This window comes from Pleurodeles waltl, chromosome 11 (genome assembly GCF_031143425.1).
Source record: "Pleurodeles waltl isolate 20211129_DDA chromosome 11, aPleWal1.hap1.20221129, whole genome shotgun sequence".
NCBI lineage: Eukaryota > Metazoa > Chordata > Amphibia > Caudata > Salamandridae > Pleurodeles > Pleurodeles waltl.
The window spans coordinates 498,795,334-498,809,647 of record NC_090450.1 but is presented as its reverse complement, the minus strand read 5'-3'; positions in this window follow the sequence as shown (position 1 = coordinate 498,809,647).

Below are 14,314 nucleotides of genomic sequence, written 5' to 3'. Positions count from 1 at the left end.
ACGAATGAATGTTTATGTGCAGGAAGGTTTTCCTTCCTGCACATAAACAATCATTAAATATTGACAATTTATTACTGCAATGTAAGCTACAGAATGCAGCACTCATAGAACGAATGAATCGTCATTATTGATTGTTTATGTACAGCAAGGGACACCTTCCTTCACATTACCAATCATTTCTTGCAATGCCGGCATCCTTGCACTATGGTGCAAGGGTGCCTGCGTTGGCGCTAGGCAGCTAATTTAGCACCAGCACTCGGGAAAACACAGGGGTATGCCATATTGTAGTAAATACGGCGCATCCCTGCATTTCTGAAATGACACAGCATGGCGCTGCAAAATTTGACACAGCGCCGTGCTGTGCCACATCTTGGAAAATGAGACGCATAGAGTTATTTTCATAATTCATAGGTTTGTAGACTGCATCGTCTTAAAGAGACCCGCAGCCATATTCTTCAGGATCGAAACGTCGACATAATGTTATGGTCTGTCTTTTCAACTTATGTCTCAATGTGATTAGAATAGTGTGTATTGAACCTGTATTGTGTTTATTGTTATGACACCCTATGTTCTTTGCATATATCTAGATTATGTTCATACACTGAGGACCTTGGCCCACCAGGCTATCTGCACTACACTATACTGTGTACTTTATTACGTTGTTCAAATAATGCAATACATTGAAATATCAAGAGTGCCCTATGATACATTATTGCTTTACTATTACACCTGATTGTGAGTAATTACTCTTGGTGTTGATGCATAAATGTCACCCACAGAACTATTGTTTGTGCTCTAATTACCAATCCAGGTTTTAGACTGGGTATACGGGTCTGTCCTGTATTTTTGTATTAACAAGCATTCTGAACAGGAGATAAAAGGTACCACACTGTGGCTCCCTTAGAGGTACAGAACAAGGGTCACAGGGGGTATTCCATATAAAAATACAGAGCATTAACGATGTGGGGAGTCATTCTTGTGTATCTGGGCGAGTACATTTCAGAGGTGAGGGATTTGTTTAAAAACAAACTTTGTGTGATCAGAGGACTTTTTACTGCAGGATCAAGATGTCTGTTTGTGGGTCTCAGGGCTACCTCATGCATTGCACCAGGCATAATGTATGCAAGGGGGTCGTTTGGCGCTAGGAGGCCCTAAAAAATGGTGCAGTGAAATTTAACAGATTTCACTGTGCCATTTTTGGCATCATTTTAAACGCCTGCTCAGAAACCTATGGGCCTCCTTCCACTTTGCTACATTAGCGTCAAAATGTTTTTATAACACAGCATAACCATGGCATCAGCAGTGACGCCCCACTTTTTCATAAATATGGACCTTTGTTTTATATAACATTTCTCGAAATATTCTCGAAATATAAAAAAGGATTGATTGCTGCTTCATTTGCACTCCCATTTGGTGCAGCCCCTCACTACTTCAGGGTGCCACAACCCTTTCAGGGGGCTCACTGTCAACCCAAGACCAATTAACCTCTGAGATATTGCTGAGGCAGAGACCCTGATCGCATTCTGCAGAGGGTGTTAAAAGTTTGAGTCACGCCACTGGTAGATAAACTTTCACTTTGTTAACTATTTCTGTCAGATGGTACACAATGTTTGTTTTCAAATGTGAACATAAGGGCCTTTTCTGTAGAGAACGCAACATTATATAATTATCTTGTCAACGCACTGTTCTTGTTGAGACTGCAGCATCCACTTAGATGTCATCGAAAATTAACTAAATGTGCTTTGCTTTCAGTTCCCCTGACTGCGAGGCGCTCCAACAAAATATTTGACACAGGAGGTTTTGACCCGCATGGCAGGTGAAAGTTGTCTTCGGCCTCCCTACAGCTCAAAAGACGGGGGTTATTTTCATTTCCAACGCCTTTAGAAACAAACAAAGAGAGTGTCTTTTATTTCTGTGGAAACATTCATAATGAAATGGCAAAAGGATCACATTTTTTAAATTGTTGGCCCCAAAATGTCTTCTGCTTTCCAGATCACTTAAGCCTCGCTTAGCTGACCCCTGCGGGCTGAGCACGCTGGCCTACTGTGAGAGAGGGGCCTAGAGCGGCCGCCGGCTCCCAGGTGGCCACCGCCTATCAATGTGTGCTCTCTTTCCACAGCGAGGCATGGTTGTCTTGGCAGTCAAAGCTTCATGGGATCAGGTAATCCTCAGGAGAAAACAATTGTATGCACGGAGAGTCTGGGGGCATGAGAGGGAAGGGGTTTCGGTGGGGAACTGCCATAAGCATGGGTTTATTGACACAAAAGGATTTAATTATCTTTTTTAAAACTTTGTGATTCTGAAGCATTTAAAAATAACAATAATAATAATGGATTCCACTTGGAAAGATTGACGCTTGGAATGCACAGAGATTCCAAAGAGAAGAATTCACAGGCAGTTATTTTCTAATTGAAAATACGTTGTAAAATAAAGACATTTTTAGGGCTGGCTTGACAGCACTGTTGTCTAAGGGGATATTGTTACCAATTTCATCGTATGTTATTGGCTATCTAGTGAGTCATCCCTCCTTCTTGGACGTGCTTCCATTGGAATCAACGAGGGACTATTTTACATCTGAAAAATACACTCAGCCCCTGAGCCCATTTGCCTCATTGAATTCCTTGTCTCCTGTATCCATTACAAACAGAAAGCAAACCTTTCGTGTTACTTTCTTCCCAGCACTGGCAAATCAAAGAAGGTGTTTGTGTGATAAACAGCAGTGGTGCATGCAACACAAGTTAACATTATTTGTGAATGCCTGTGTTTAAGTGCTGGCACATTAAAGCTGGTCGGTTTGCTTTACCAATGCTTGCTAAATCTAGGTCTTTTTCTATTCATAATCATGGCATGCCACTGTAGTTAAACAAATAAAAATACACTGTAAGTTGAGAACTGAATTGTCTAAAGTGGAGACAAGCAGAAAAGCATTACTAGAGATACAGGTTAAAAGACTGCATTGAGGGTGTCTTAAAGTAATCTGTGGTGTTTTCACTGGATCCTGGCAAACAGCCCAGGTTGACATGGTGGCTCCTGTCACTTGCCATTTACTTCTATTGTCTCAGGCTTGTCATTGCACTCCAAATAAATAACCATGTTGCTTTTTGTATAGGTGGCTTTGTAAGGGTAGCCAGGGCGAGCGTTCAGGACCTAAGCCGGAGAGTGCTTGGAGTTTAGATAATTTATGACACAAAAATTGAGACAAGGTGTCTCCAACCGTTTCTGGAATAAGAGCTATTTATGTTCAATAAAATTTATACCAAGCTCCTAATATTTGTAGTGTGGTGATAGTGATCATGTCAGACAATATCACATAGGGGCACTCCATGCAAGATTGCCCACAGAATCACTTCTGTACGTAAGGCAGGGTGCCATCAGTAATATGAAAAAGGCTTTATCAATGGATTGCCACTACATGGGTAATACATGACAGGCGTAGCTTAAATGCCCTTGCACCAAGGTTTTAACATTAGTAATAAGTCTACTCAATTCCTCATGATTTATCACTTAAATATCAGCCTATTAAATATATTTCAACAATCTAACCATTTTTCTCTAAACATCAGATTTAAGATTTTAAAATACAGACAATTTCATACCGAATACACACTTTTCAATTTTGGTACACGTATCTTAATTCAAGGAAGCAAAAGCTACTAATTTAGTAAAATCAACTACACACAGGCGAGCTACTTACTAGTAGCTGGAGTGCTACCAGTAGCTCATGAGCTACTCATTGGAGAATCTGGACTTGGACTCAATAAACCATTGTTCAATGAAACATATGATTGAACAGATTTTACAGCTAGGAATGCAATACAGTTATAATTAAGAAAAATGCAAATGGATGGTTTTTTTATTGTTCATTCACACCAGGCACACAATGCAGGGGCATATATACATACACAGACCAATCAATCAATCAGGAATTTGTAAAGCGCACTACTCACCCGTGAGGGTCTCAAGGCGCTGAAAAGAACTTGGGTGAGAGAGTTGCATTAGAAATGGTTATACCCCACTTTTTTGTATAAGGTAGCATACAGAATTCAATGATTCTCTCCACTAGTCGGTTAACAGTTGGTCGAAAACGAATATCAGGGAGTACCACATCTCAACTTTGTAGGTGTTGACCATGCACACTAGTTGAAATATTTCCACAAAAACATAAATGCATACAGAACCATGGGCATCTTGTAGCATAATGCGATGTACAGCAATGCAGTGCAGGCTTCTGTGCACCTATATACTGCTCGATACTGCACAGAAGCAGTGCACAGGGTAACGAGCATCAGGGGAGCTTGGAATACATTTTCTCTTTGCGATTTGAAAAATGTGGAATGTTTTGTTTTGTTTCTCTTATATTCAGTGCTTTAAATGGGCCGGTACTGTCCATTACGGAGTACCGCCACTTTTTTTATTTTTAGAGCGAGAGTATCTGCACTTCTCAAGAAAAACGTAATACTTTAAATTGGAGAGTTCTGGAAATTTTCAGAAATAAGTACCTGCGCTTCTATTTTTCCATTTCAAGCACTGCGGCCCATATTTATACTTTTTGACGCTAAACTGCGCTAACGCAGTTTAGCGTCAAAAAGTTTTGCGCCGTCTAACGCCATTCTGAAGCGCCATGCGGGCGCCGTATTTATGGAATGGCGTTAGACGGCGCAATCAGACCGGCGCTGCCTGGTTTGCGTGGGAAAAAACCACGTAGACCAGACAGCGCCGGCGTAGGGGGAAAATGGCGCATGGGCGTCTTAAAATGGGGCAAGTCAGGTTACGTCGAAAAAATCGTCTTAACCCGACTTGCGCCATTTTTTAACGACGCCCATCCCCCATCAACATGACTCCTATCATTGTAAAGATAGGAGTCATGCCCCCTTGCCCAATGGCCATGCCCAGGGGACTTATGTCCCCTGGGCATGGTCATTGGGCATAGTGGCATGTAGGGGGGCACAAATAAGGCCCCCCTATGCCACCAAAACAAAATATAAAAAAATAAAAAATTATACTTACCTGAACTTACCTGAATGTCCCTGGGGTGGGTCCCTCCATCCTTGGGGGTCCTCCTGGGGTGGGCAAGGGTGGCAGGGGGGGTCCCTGGGGGCATGGGAGGGCACCTGTGGGCTCATTTTGAGCCCACAGGCCCCTTAACGCCTGCCCTGAGCAGGCGTTAAAAAGTGGCGCAAATGCGCCGTTTTTAGCCACGCCAACTCCCGGGCGTCTCTTTTGCCCGGGAGTATAAATACCACGTAAAGGCCTGGGAGTCATTTTTTAGACGGGAACGCCTCCCTTGCATATCATTAACGCAAGGAAGGGGTTCACGGTAAAAAATGACCCACATTCCGGGAACTTTGGCGCTATTCGCCTCTAACGCCATAGTATAAATATGGCGTTAGTTGGCGTTAGTTTTGCGTCGAAATTGCGTCAAAAAAAACGACGCAATTTCGGCGCAAACGGAGTATAAATATGGCCCTGCATATGTAACTTTTTGTATAGAGCAATTATTAACCTCATATAATCCAGGCAACATACTATACACCTGGAATATACTGTGCCCATTGCAAAATCATTGTAGGACTGATAATAGTAAACACGCACTGATAGAATTGATTTTTACTCTATCAAGACAGCTTTCCAATTCTTTCACCAGGACTGAGAGAATGGTTATTTTTTGCCTTACATGAAAATCATGAGATCACAATAAAAACGACAGACAAAGGTGGTACTATTATTCCCTAGGACACAGCACTATGATAATGAAAACAAGCAGCAACTACGGAATGAATCACAGTACAGGAAAGTAGAAGGGAGTCCTCTACAAAAGATAGAGAGAAAAATCAGTGTCATCCCTGATATAGGATTGAATATCAGTTGTATAAATGAAAAGAAATTTGAATTTTCACTTTATGTTTAAGAATGTGTTTCATCTCCAGACTAAAGGTGTTGCCATGGGGTCATGCTTTGCAACAGACATATTGAATCTGTGTGAAGTAGAACTTGAGTAAAAGACTATTTTCTTGATGGGGAACCTCTATAAAGCAAACATCAGACTATGGCATAGATATATAGATGACATGACCATGATATGGCGGAGACCAGTGAGGGAATTAGAAGAATTTACAAACTAACTGAACAACCAAAGCACTGACCTAAAATTCACTTGCAATCAAAGTAAAAAGGAAATCAATTATTTAGACCTCTTAGTGAGGCATACATAGTGTACTTTATTTACAACATTGTACTGCAGATCGATTGACAGGAATTCTCTATTGCTATGTACCAGCCATCCTCCCAGTGCTCTAAGTGACAATTTGTGATATTGACAATTCATACATATACAGAGAAGTTGCATGAACAGAGAAGATTACTTTAATGAGGCCAAAACTTTGAGAAATACTCTCAAGGATAGGGGTCACCCCAAAACAATAATCAGGATGGCATTTAGAAGGGCATGGTATTGCTCAAGAGATAATTTGTTAACTCCTTGGTTTCAGCAGACTGAGATGGAATGCCTCATTATGGTGTCCAAGTTCAATCTGGTCGGTGACCAGTTTCAGCTATTAGTAAAAAAGCATTGTTAGTGGAAGACACAAAAAATACCATTCCATTATTAAAATGCTATAAGAGTATGGGCCTCATTATGATTTAGGCAGACAGAAAAGCTTGTCTGCCGAAATTCCAACTGGGAGGTTGCCACCATTGTGGCTATCTCTCCGCTGGGCCTTTCATGAGTTTCCCGCTGGGTCACGTGGGCAGAACTTCAGTCCCTGACCGCTGGCCTAACGAGAAATGTCCCACAGCATAGTCTCCGGCTTGTAATAGAGTTTGCGGCAATGCTGTAGTGCGTAGGGTGCACCAGCACCCGTTACATTGCAACGGTGCTGGCGGGGGGGCTGCACTGCCCATGCTAAATGCATGGGCAGTGTAGGGGGCCCCAAGCACCTCTTCTCTGCTAGTTTTTACATGGCGGTGTTACCGCCATGAAATCGCTGGCGGAGAAGGGGGTTGTAATGCCCAGGGCAGCACTGCTTGCAGTGCTGCCCTGGCCAATTAGGAGCACCAGGCTGCTGGGACCACTAATCCTGGGGGTGCTGGCAGTCCGACCGCAGCATGATTGCCACGGTCATAATGTGGCACTCAGCACATCGCATGGACAGTGGCCCGACGGCCACCGCGACGAGGCCCTATGTGATCAGGGAATACAAGGAAGTGCCTAAGCCAGGAAATATCACACAACTGTTGGAGTTAGCACCAGTCATTGACCACTTCAAGTTTGGGAGTTGCCAAGCCTATAGATTCATATACTGTACTAAGACTTGGGAAGCAGATGCTAGGAAATACTGATTTCTGGTACATTCGAATTGTAACGCCAAAATGTGAAATGTTTGATTGTATGTCCATGCAATTTGATGTTATTAGCCAAACCACCCAAATAGTCAAACAGGGACTATGACAGCACTGTAGCAGCATTCACTTGAAAGCCAAAGAAGCCCCTGTGTTCAACACTATATGGAGTTTAAACATCATGAAGATGTAAATAAATGCAAATGCTGGAGGTACTGTATCTGGATTCATGTGGTGGCAACATCAACACACTACTGCCAAGAAATGAATGCAGGTGGATAGACTGTCTGAAAGCAACAAAATTGGGACCGGATGATGAGAGTGAACTGAGAAATGCTACAGTGTTATCATTGGGCTATGATGGAGATATCTTGATACTGATAATGAGGCTGCTGTGCCCTTAATGAGTGCTCTCTCTAGGATGATCGTATTTTGACATATATGCTCTTATGGGGTGCATATGGCTTGACATAATAGTGATCCATGGTTTAATTATTCCTTCACATATCACTGCAATATATTATTTGCGTTATGGAATATTGTTATTCTCTTTGATTTTGTACATACATGAACAGCCTAAGTTTGGGCTAACTAAAGGAGGGATTCAAACATGGTCTGTACACAGATGCCACCTATACATTATGCTGGTAACTAGCTGCACCAACTTTATTAATCAATATGCACACTACTGAGACTGCCAATAAGGAGGATTGACACATCTGCATAAAGATATAGGGGGTCATTCTGACCCTGGCGGTCATCGACCGCCAGGGTCGACGACCACGGAAGCACCGCCAACATCGCCCAGCCGGGTCCGGCGGTTTCCCGCCGGATTTCCCCCGGCTGGGAGAATCCTCCATGGCGGCGCTGCTTGCAGCTCCGCCATGGGGATTCCGACCCCCTTCCCGCCAGCCTGTTTCTGGCGGTTTTCACCGCCAGAAACAGGATGGTGGGAACGGGTGTTGTGGGGCCCCTGGGGGCCCCTGCACTGCTCATGCCACTGGCATGGGCAGTGCAGGGGCCCCTAACAGGGCCCCAGCAGGATTTTCACTGTCTGCTTTGCAGACAGTGAAAATCGCGACGGGTGCAACTGCACCCGTCGCACCCCTGCAACACCGCCGGCTCCATTCGGAGCCGGCTTCAATGTTGCAGGGCCTTTCCCGCTGGGCCGGCGGGCGCTCTTTTGGCAGTCACCCGCCGGCCTAGCGGGAAAGTCGAAATGGCCCCTGCGGTCTTTTGACCACAGAGCGGTCTTTCGACAGGGGAAGTTTGGCAGGCGGCAACCGCCGCCCGCCAAACTCGGAATGACCCCCATAGTATTTAGCACATTCCAATATGGCAGCTGGAGGCAGTGGTCTAAGGTTCTGCTCCAAGAGCAGCTACATTGTCCCCGGAGAGGATGCATGAGTGAATCTTCCATCACACTCTGCAGTGGCGAACAGCGATACACTGTAGAAAACAGTGATCAGCGTCGCTATCTTTCAGGTGGGCTTGAAATAAACATGTTTGGGTAAACACGTTTTATTTGGAGGGGGTATCGCACCATGTTTTTGGGAATGTTGACTTCCATAAGGTTTTCTAGTAGCATTTAGATTATCTATGTATATTGGGAGCTTGGTGCACAGCACAAATGTCAGTCACGCCACTGGTGCTGGAGATTTAGGAGAGATTTCACACAGTGTGGTAGGAATGCACTTGATCAGTATATAGACTAGCCTGATTATCAACAAACAAGCCAATTTAGGGACACTGTTTTGAAATTTCATCTAACGTACTATACCACAACATGCACAACAGCGGTTTCCTCATATGTTGGAAACATGCATTTTGAATGAGGTTTGCTCATCACCATGGCCTGTTTGTATTAGTACAGACCATGCATGTCATACCCTGGATGCATCAACACTATATCAAATTGTTCTCTTATAGCTAGCCCCCACTCTTGCTAGCGCAGGTGTCTTAATAAAAATTATTAATGAGTGTTTATGTATTTTGATTAGCAAGTTTGTGTAGAAAATATAATAATGTAGAAAAATAATGCACACATTTGAAAATGTGATTACGAAGAATGGCCACCAATGTTAACAAAATGTACTAATCAATGATTAAATATTATGAAATGTCGAACATATGTTAGACTAATGTAGTGATATATCATACTGAAGGTTATGAATTAAGCTTTAGCTTTATTAATTGTAGGCCTTAACTTAGTGAGTGTCTTGGCCTACTTGCCAATCCTCATGTAAAAGCTGTATTTCTTAGCGTTTAATGAAAGATAATGTCCAAGAGAAGTTAAACTATGAATGTCTATTGTATTGTTCAAATGTGCTCTTAACTGAACCTTTTCGTGTGAACCGACTGCTAGGAGATGATGTTCTTGCTAATGCAACATTTTATGTGTAATTGTGTGAGACTGACTGTCCTAGGACAAGAACAATGAAGATACTGACTAGAGTAGAAGCTGAAACAATATTGTTGCCTGACAAGTAGGATGATGAGGACATCGCAAGACGAACCAATCAACAATATGAGAACGGAAAAATATTAGAATCCATAGATTAAGGATATTAGTTTTATTGGACAGAGTGTGAACATACGATTGACTGACCAATAGAGAATTAGAGGATGGTTTAGGTAACTTTAATATAACGACACTGCACAGTGAGAAGACGGTCACTCATTCTGAGAAGACAGACATTCTGCCCTTGCCTTCATGCAGTCATTCTGCCCATAATTTTCCTGACCGAAAGGTGATTACTTTCTTATGCGTCTTGATAAGAGACATGTTTAACTTTAATTCTTTAAGACTTTGCCCTTTTATAATTCTGATACTGAAGCCTGATGCTTTGCTGATCTACTGATGTCCTAAGAATGAAGACTGATTCTGCTTTGCTGATCCACCCTGAGGATAGGTATATCCAGACTATGAATATTATGCATATTTGCTTTTTCTTTCTAGATACCAACTGCGCTGTTTTGATAGAACCATAGTTAGATGCTCTCCAAATTTGTGTTACTAAATTGTTTTGCATGAAGCCCAACATGCTGATGCTAATCTGATGTTAGTTATGGTTTCTCACTAATGAATTATGGTAACAGTGACTAATGATTGGTGAATTTCTCTGCTAAGCTTCATGTACTTCATTTTGTTGGCACAGTTGACTTTGTTATTGATTTGCACCATAACCTTAGAATGTGTTGTAGTTCAAGCTTTGATTGGGTTACGGTTCTTCTGCCACTTTGGACAACCAGCGTTGTTTTTATATTTGTTTCACCTGATTTTGAGATTAATCTACATGACCTTAGCATTGTTAATATAGGGAAATAAATATTTGAAACCTTTACTAAAGGGTGTGGTTATTCATGACTAAAAGGTCATGGTGCGTGATAATTACTGACCCCATTGATTATTGATTATATTCATTACAAATGATTGTTGAATATTTTGTATTGATTATTGATTATGTACTGGATCTATGGTAAGAACATCTTAATTGCAAGTCAAATGGTTCATCAACCTATTCGCGTACCCTTGTAAGTTTACTTATCAAGGTCAGACAACACTTCCAAGCGTTGATATTGACAATGTATAGATCCATATTTTGAACACTTCTATGGGACTTGGATGAATTATGGTGCTTAGAAAGCATGGGATCCTTTCGTTAGCAAGATGCAGATGTGAGATTACATTTCAAACCTCAACTGTATTATGTCTTTCTTATCAGTCTTAAACTAAGGGCCTTTACTTAAATACTTAAATCTGAAGTTTCTAGCTAGACAGCATCGCCCTGAAGAGACATGCACCTTTATTCATCAGGATGGAAACAACAACATAACCTATGGAGTGTCACATTTGAACTTACATCTCACTGTGATTCAAGTACTTTGGCCTAGATTTAAGAAAAGTTGCTCTTCACATTGTAAAGCACCACTTTTCTTGCGCCCCCCTGCGCCCCTCTAATGCCACCATGTGTGCGCCGTATTTAAGATACGACATACCATGGCAGTTTTAGGGACAATAGCGTCAAAACAATGTATGCTATTGCAGGGCTTTGCTCCACTAGCAGCAAAAACTTTGAAGCTAGTGGAGCAAAGTGCAAGGAGGCCCTATGATTCCAATAGCTGCGCCATTTTAATGTGTGCCTTCAGCAGGCGTTAAAACATAGTGCCGAAAATGGTGCAATGAAATCTTGTAGATTCATTGTGCCACTTTTGCGGGCCTCCTTGCGCCGGAACGCCCCCTTTACATACATTATGCATGGCATATGCATACTGTAGCGCAAAGGGTCGCAAAGTGGCGCAATGCATGGATTGCATCACTAATGTGGGGTTAGATTACGCAAGCACATCCTTAAATTTGCGCCTTGGTACTGAACCAGTATTGCTTTTATTATTATGTCACTCTCAGGAGCAGATTTAAGAAAAGTGGCGCTGCATCCAATGCAACGCCATTTTTCCTGCACACCTTAGCGCCCACCGAACATCAACAAGTGTGTGCCATATTTAAGATATGGCGCACCTTGCGGTAGTTAGGGAAAAAGCATCAAAAGTTTAGATGCTTGTTCAGCACATTGCAGGGTTAGTGTAAAAAATGTTGAGGGCCATTATAAATAATGGGGTGCCTTCTTTTAATGCCTGCTCTGTGAAGGCATTAAAAATGCTGCAAAAAAGGGCATAAAGAAATATAAAAGATTTCTTTGTGCTATTTTTTTCGGACCCCCTATTGGGAACTGCCCCCTTACATACATTATGCCTGGCGCAGGCATAATGTGGCGCAAGAGGTTACAAAGTGGTGCAATGAATGCATTGCCTAACTTTGTAAATCTAGTGTGGCGATTGGGCCACATTAGAGGAAAAAAATTATGCTATTGTGGCACAAAGAGGTGCTAGGTCCTATTAAATCTGGGCATAAGTTTTTAGTACATATATAGATAATGTTTACACACTGAGCATGTTGTCACATGTGTCACACTGCACTGTCTGTCATACGCTATATTATGATGTTAAAATAATGTAGTACGTTCAGATATCCATAGTGGCCATGTGGTACATCAATTCTTTTAGTATTACAGGTGATTGTGATTAATTACCTTTGATGTTTAGATCCCTGTATATATGTCAACCACAGAACTGCTGTTTGTGTTCTAGAATGCTTCCTTGTCACTTCCACTTCCTGTTCTAGAAGGCATGAAGCGTTCCCTGATCGAAGGTTGTAGTCCTCATGCTTATTGGCATGTGCCCAGAGGAGACAGTTTAGACCTTCTTTCTTCAAGAATCTTCCTGTGTATTATGACTGTCTACCTTCTCTCTCAGAGGAAGTTCTTGCAGATCCTGGATGTTTGAAGTGAGAGTCTGTCCAGGCAGAGTATTGGGGGATTCCTGTGGTTGGCTTGTTACTAGTGGATTTTCTTTCAGGGATGTTTGGCCAATCCATCCAGCCCTCCATGCAGTATTGAAGGCAAACCCCATGTCTATGCAAACACCTGATCTTTGTTGACCAATCAGCCCTTTCCATCCCCTTATCAGCCTGATACTCCCACAAGGGGTGATGAGGTCATGCAAAAAGAAGAGGTAGAGATAGTATTAAGTAGCACATAGAGAGTTAAACAAAATAAGGGAGCACCCTGTCTAACACTCCAGCAACAAAGTATAACCCCAATGCATCATGGTAAATGCAGTCAACATCGTAGTCCATTTGTAAAAGTAATAAAGTCACCTCTGTAAGTGCAGCAAGTGCTGTATATCCCTGTACACATGTTTCTGGGTTTAGCCCATCATCAGCAGGGAGCAGCATAGTGTAGGGGCTTGCTTGAAATGGCGCCAAAAGTCTTATCCGGTTTAAGTACCACTCTGTGGCACACAGGTGCCTCACCAATGCTCGTCAGCCATGACTCAAGGGAGCCGTCATAAAGACAAAGTTAAACAAAAGAAAGGAGCACACTGTCTAACACTCCAGCAACAAAGTATAACCCCTTGGCTCCCTTGAGCCAACGAGCTGACAAGCTCTGGTTGAGCACCTGCGTGCCAGTGAGTGGTACATACACCTGAGAGGACTTTTGGGAGCATTTCCAGCAACCCCACAGACAAAGTTGCTCTCTGCTGATGAAGGGCTGAACCCAGAAACAAGTGTCCAGAGATTTACAGCTCTTGCTGCACCTACTATGGAGAAAAAAATACAGTTTACTTTATGGATATAAAACAAACTTTGACTGCATTTACCATGATGCATTGGGGCTGACTGCATGCTGGAGTGTGAGGGAGGGTGCTCCCTTTCTGGCTTTCCTGTTTAAGAAAGCACATAGAAGGTGCTGAGATTCACAAGTAGTTTGTTGTTATAACCAACTACAACTACAACTTGACCTGTGCTTCTGTCTATACAGCACATAAGCCTAGGAGTCTATGAACATCTGAATGAGGTCACAAAAACCCTTTGTGCCTGGCGGCAAGCACAGCATCAGCAGTGGCAGTGGGAGGTACTCTACTTGATTCTATGACGGTCTTTCTGGAAGAAGGACCTCCTCACTCGAGTCAAAGTAGCAGTTGCAAGCCTGTAATGCAACTCTTCATCTGAATGTAAACATTGGAAGACCTCCTTTAATATGAGCATCAGTAATATAGTGCATTAGCTGGCATACCCACCAAAAGAACACCTTATTTAGCATATGGGTCTAGTTTTCTTTGTTACTTTCATGACTGACCACGTAGAAACAGGGCAATGTAGGTGGGGGGGTGAGCGCAGAGAGGATATTATAACTATGCAAAACACTGCAATGGACAGACCTTTCACAAGATAACAGAAGCAGGGAAAAACAGAACTTTAGTGGAAAATAATAGCTCAGGGAGGAGGAAGCATCCACAGGACCAATGGATGAAATGCAAAATAGTCTTGTGTTTTTCTGGAGGGCGACAGAGGGATGGTTGTTAATTAGGATGGACTATGCTGGCAAAAGTTGGGGGTCTATGGCTATTTGAGTAT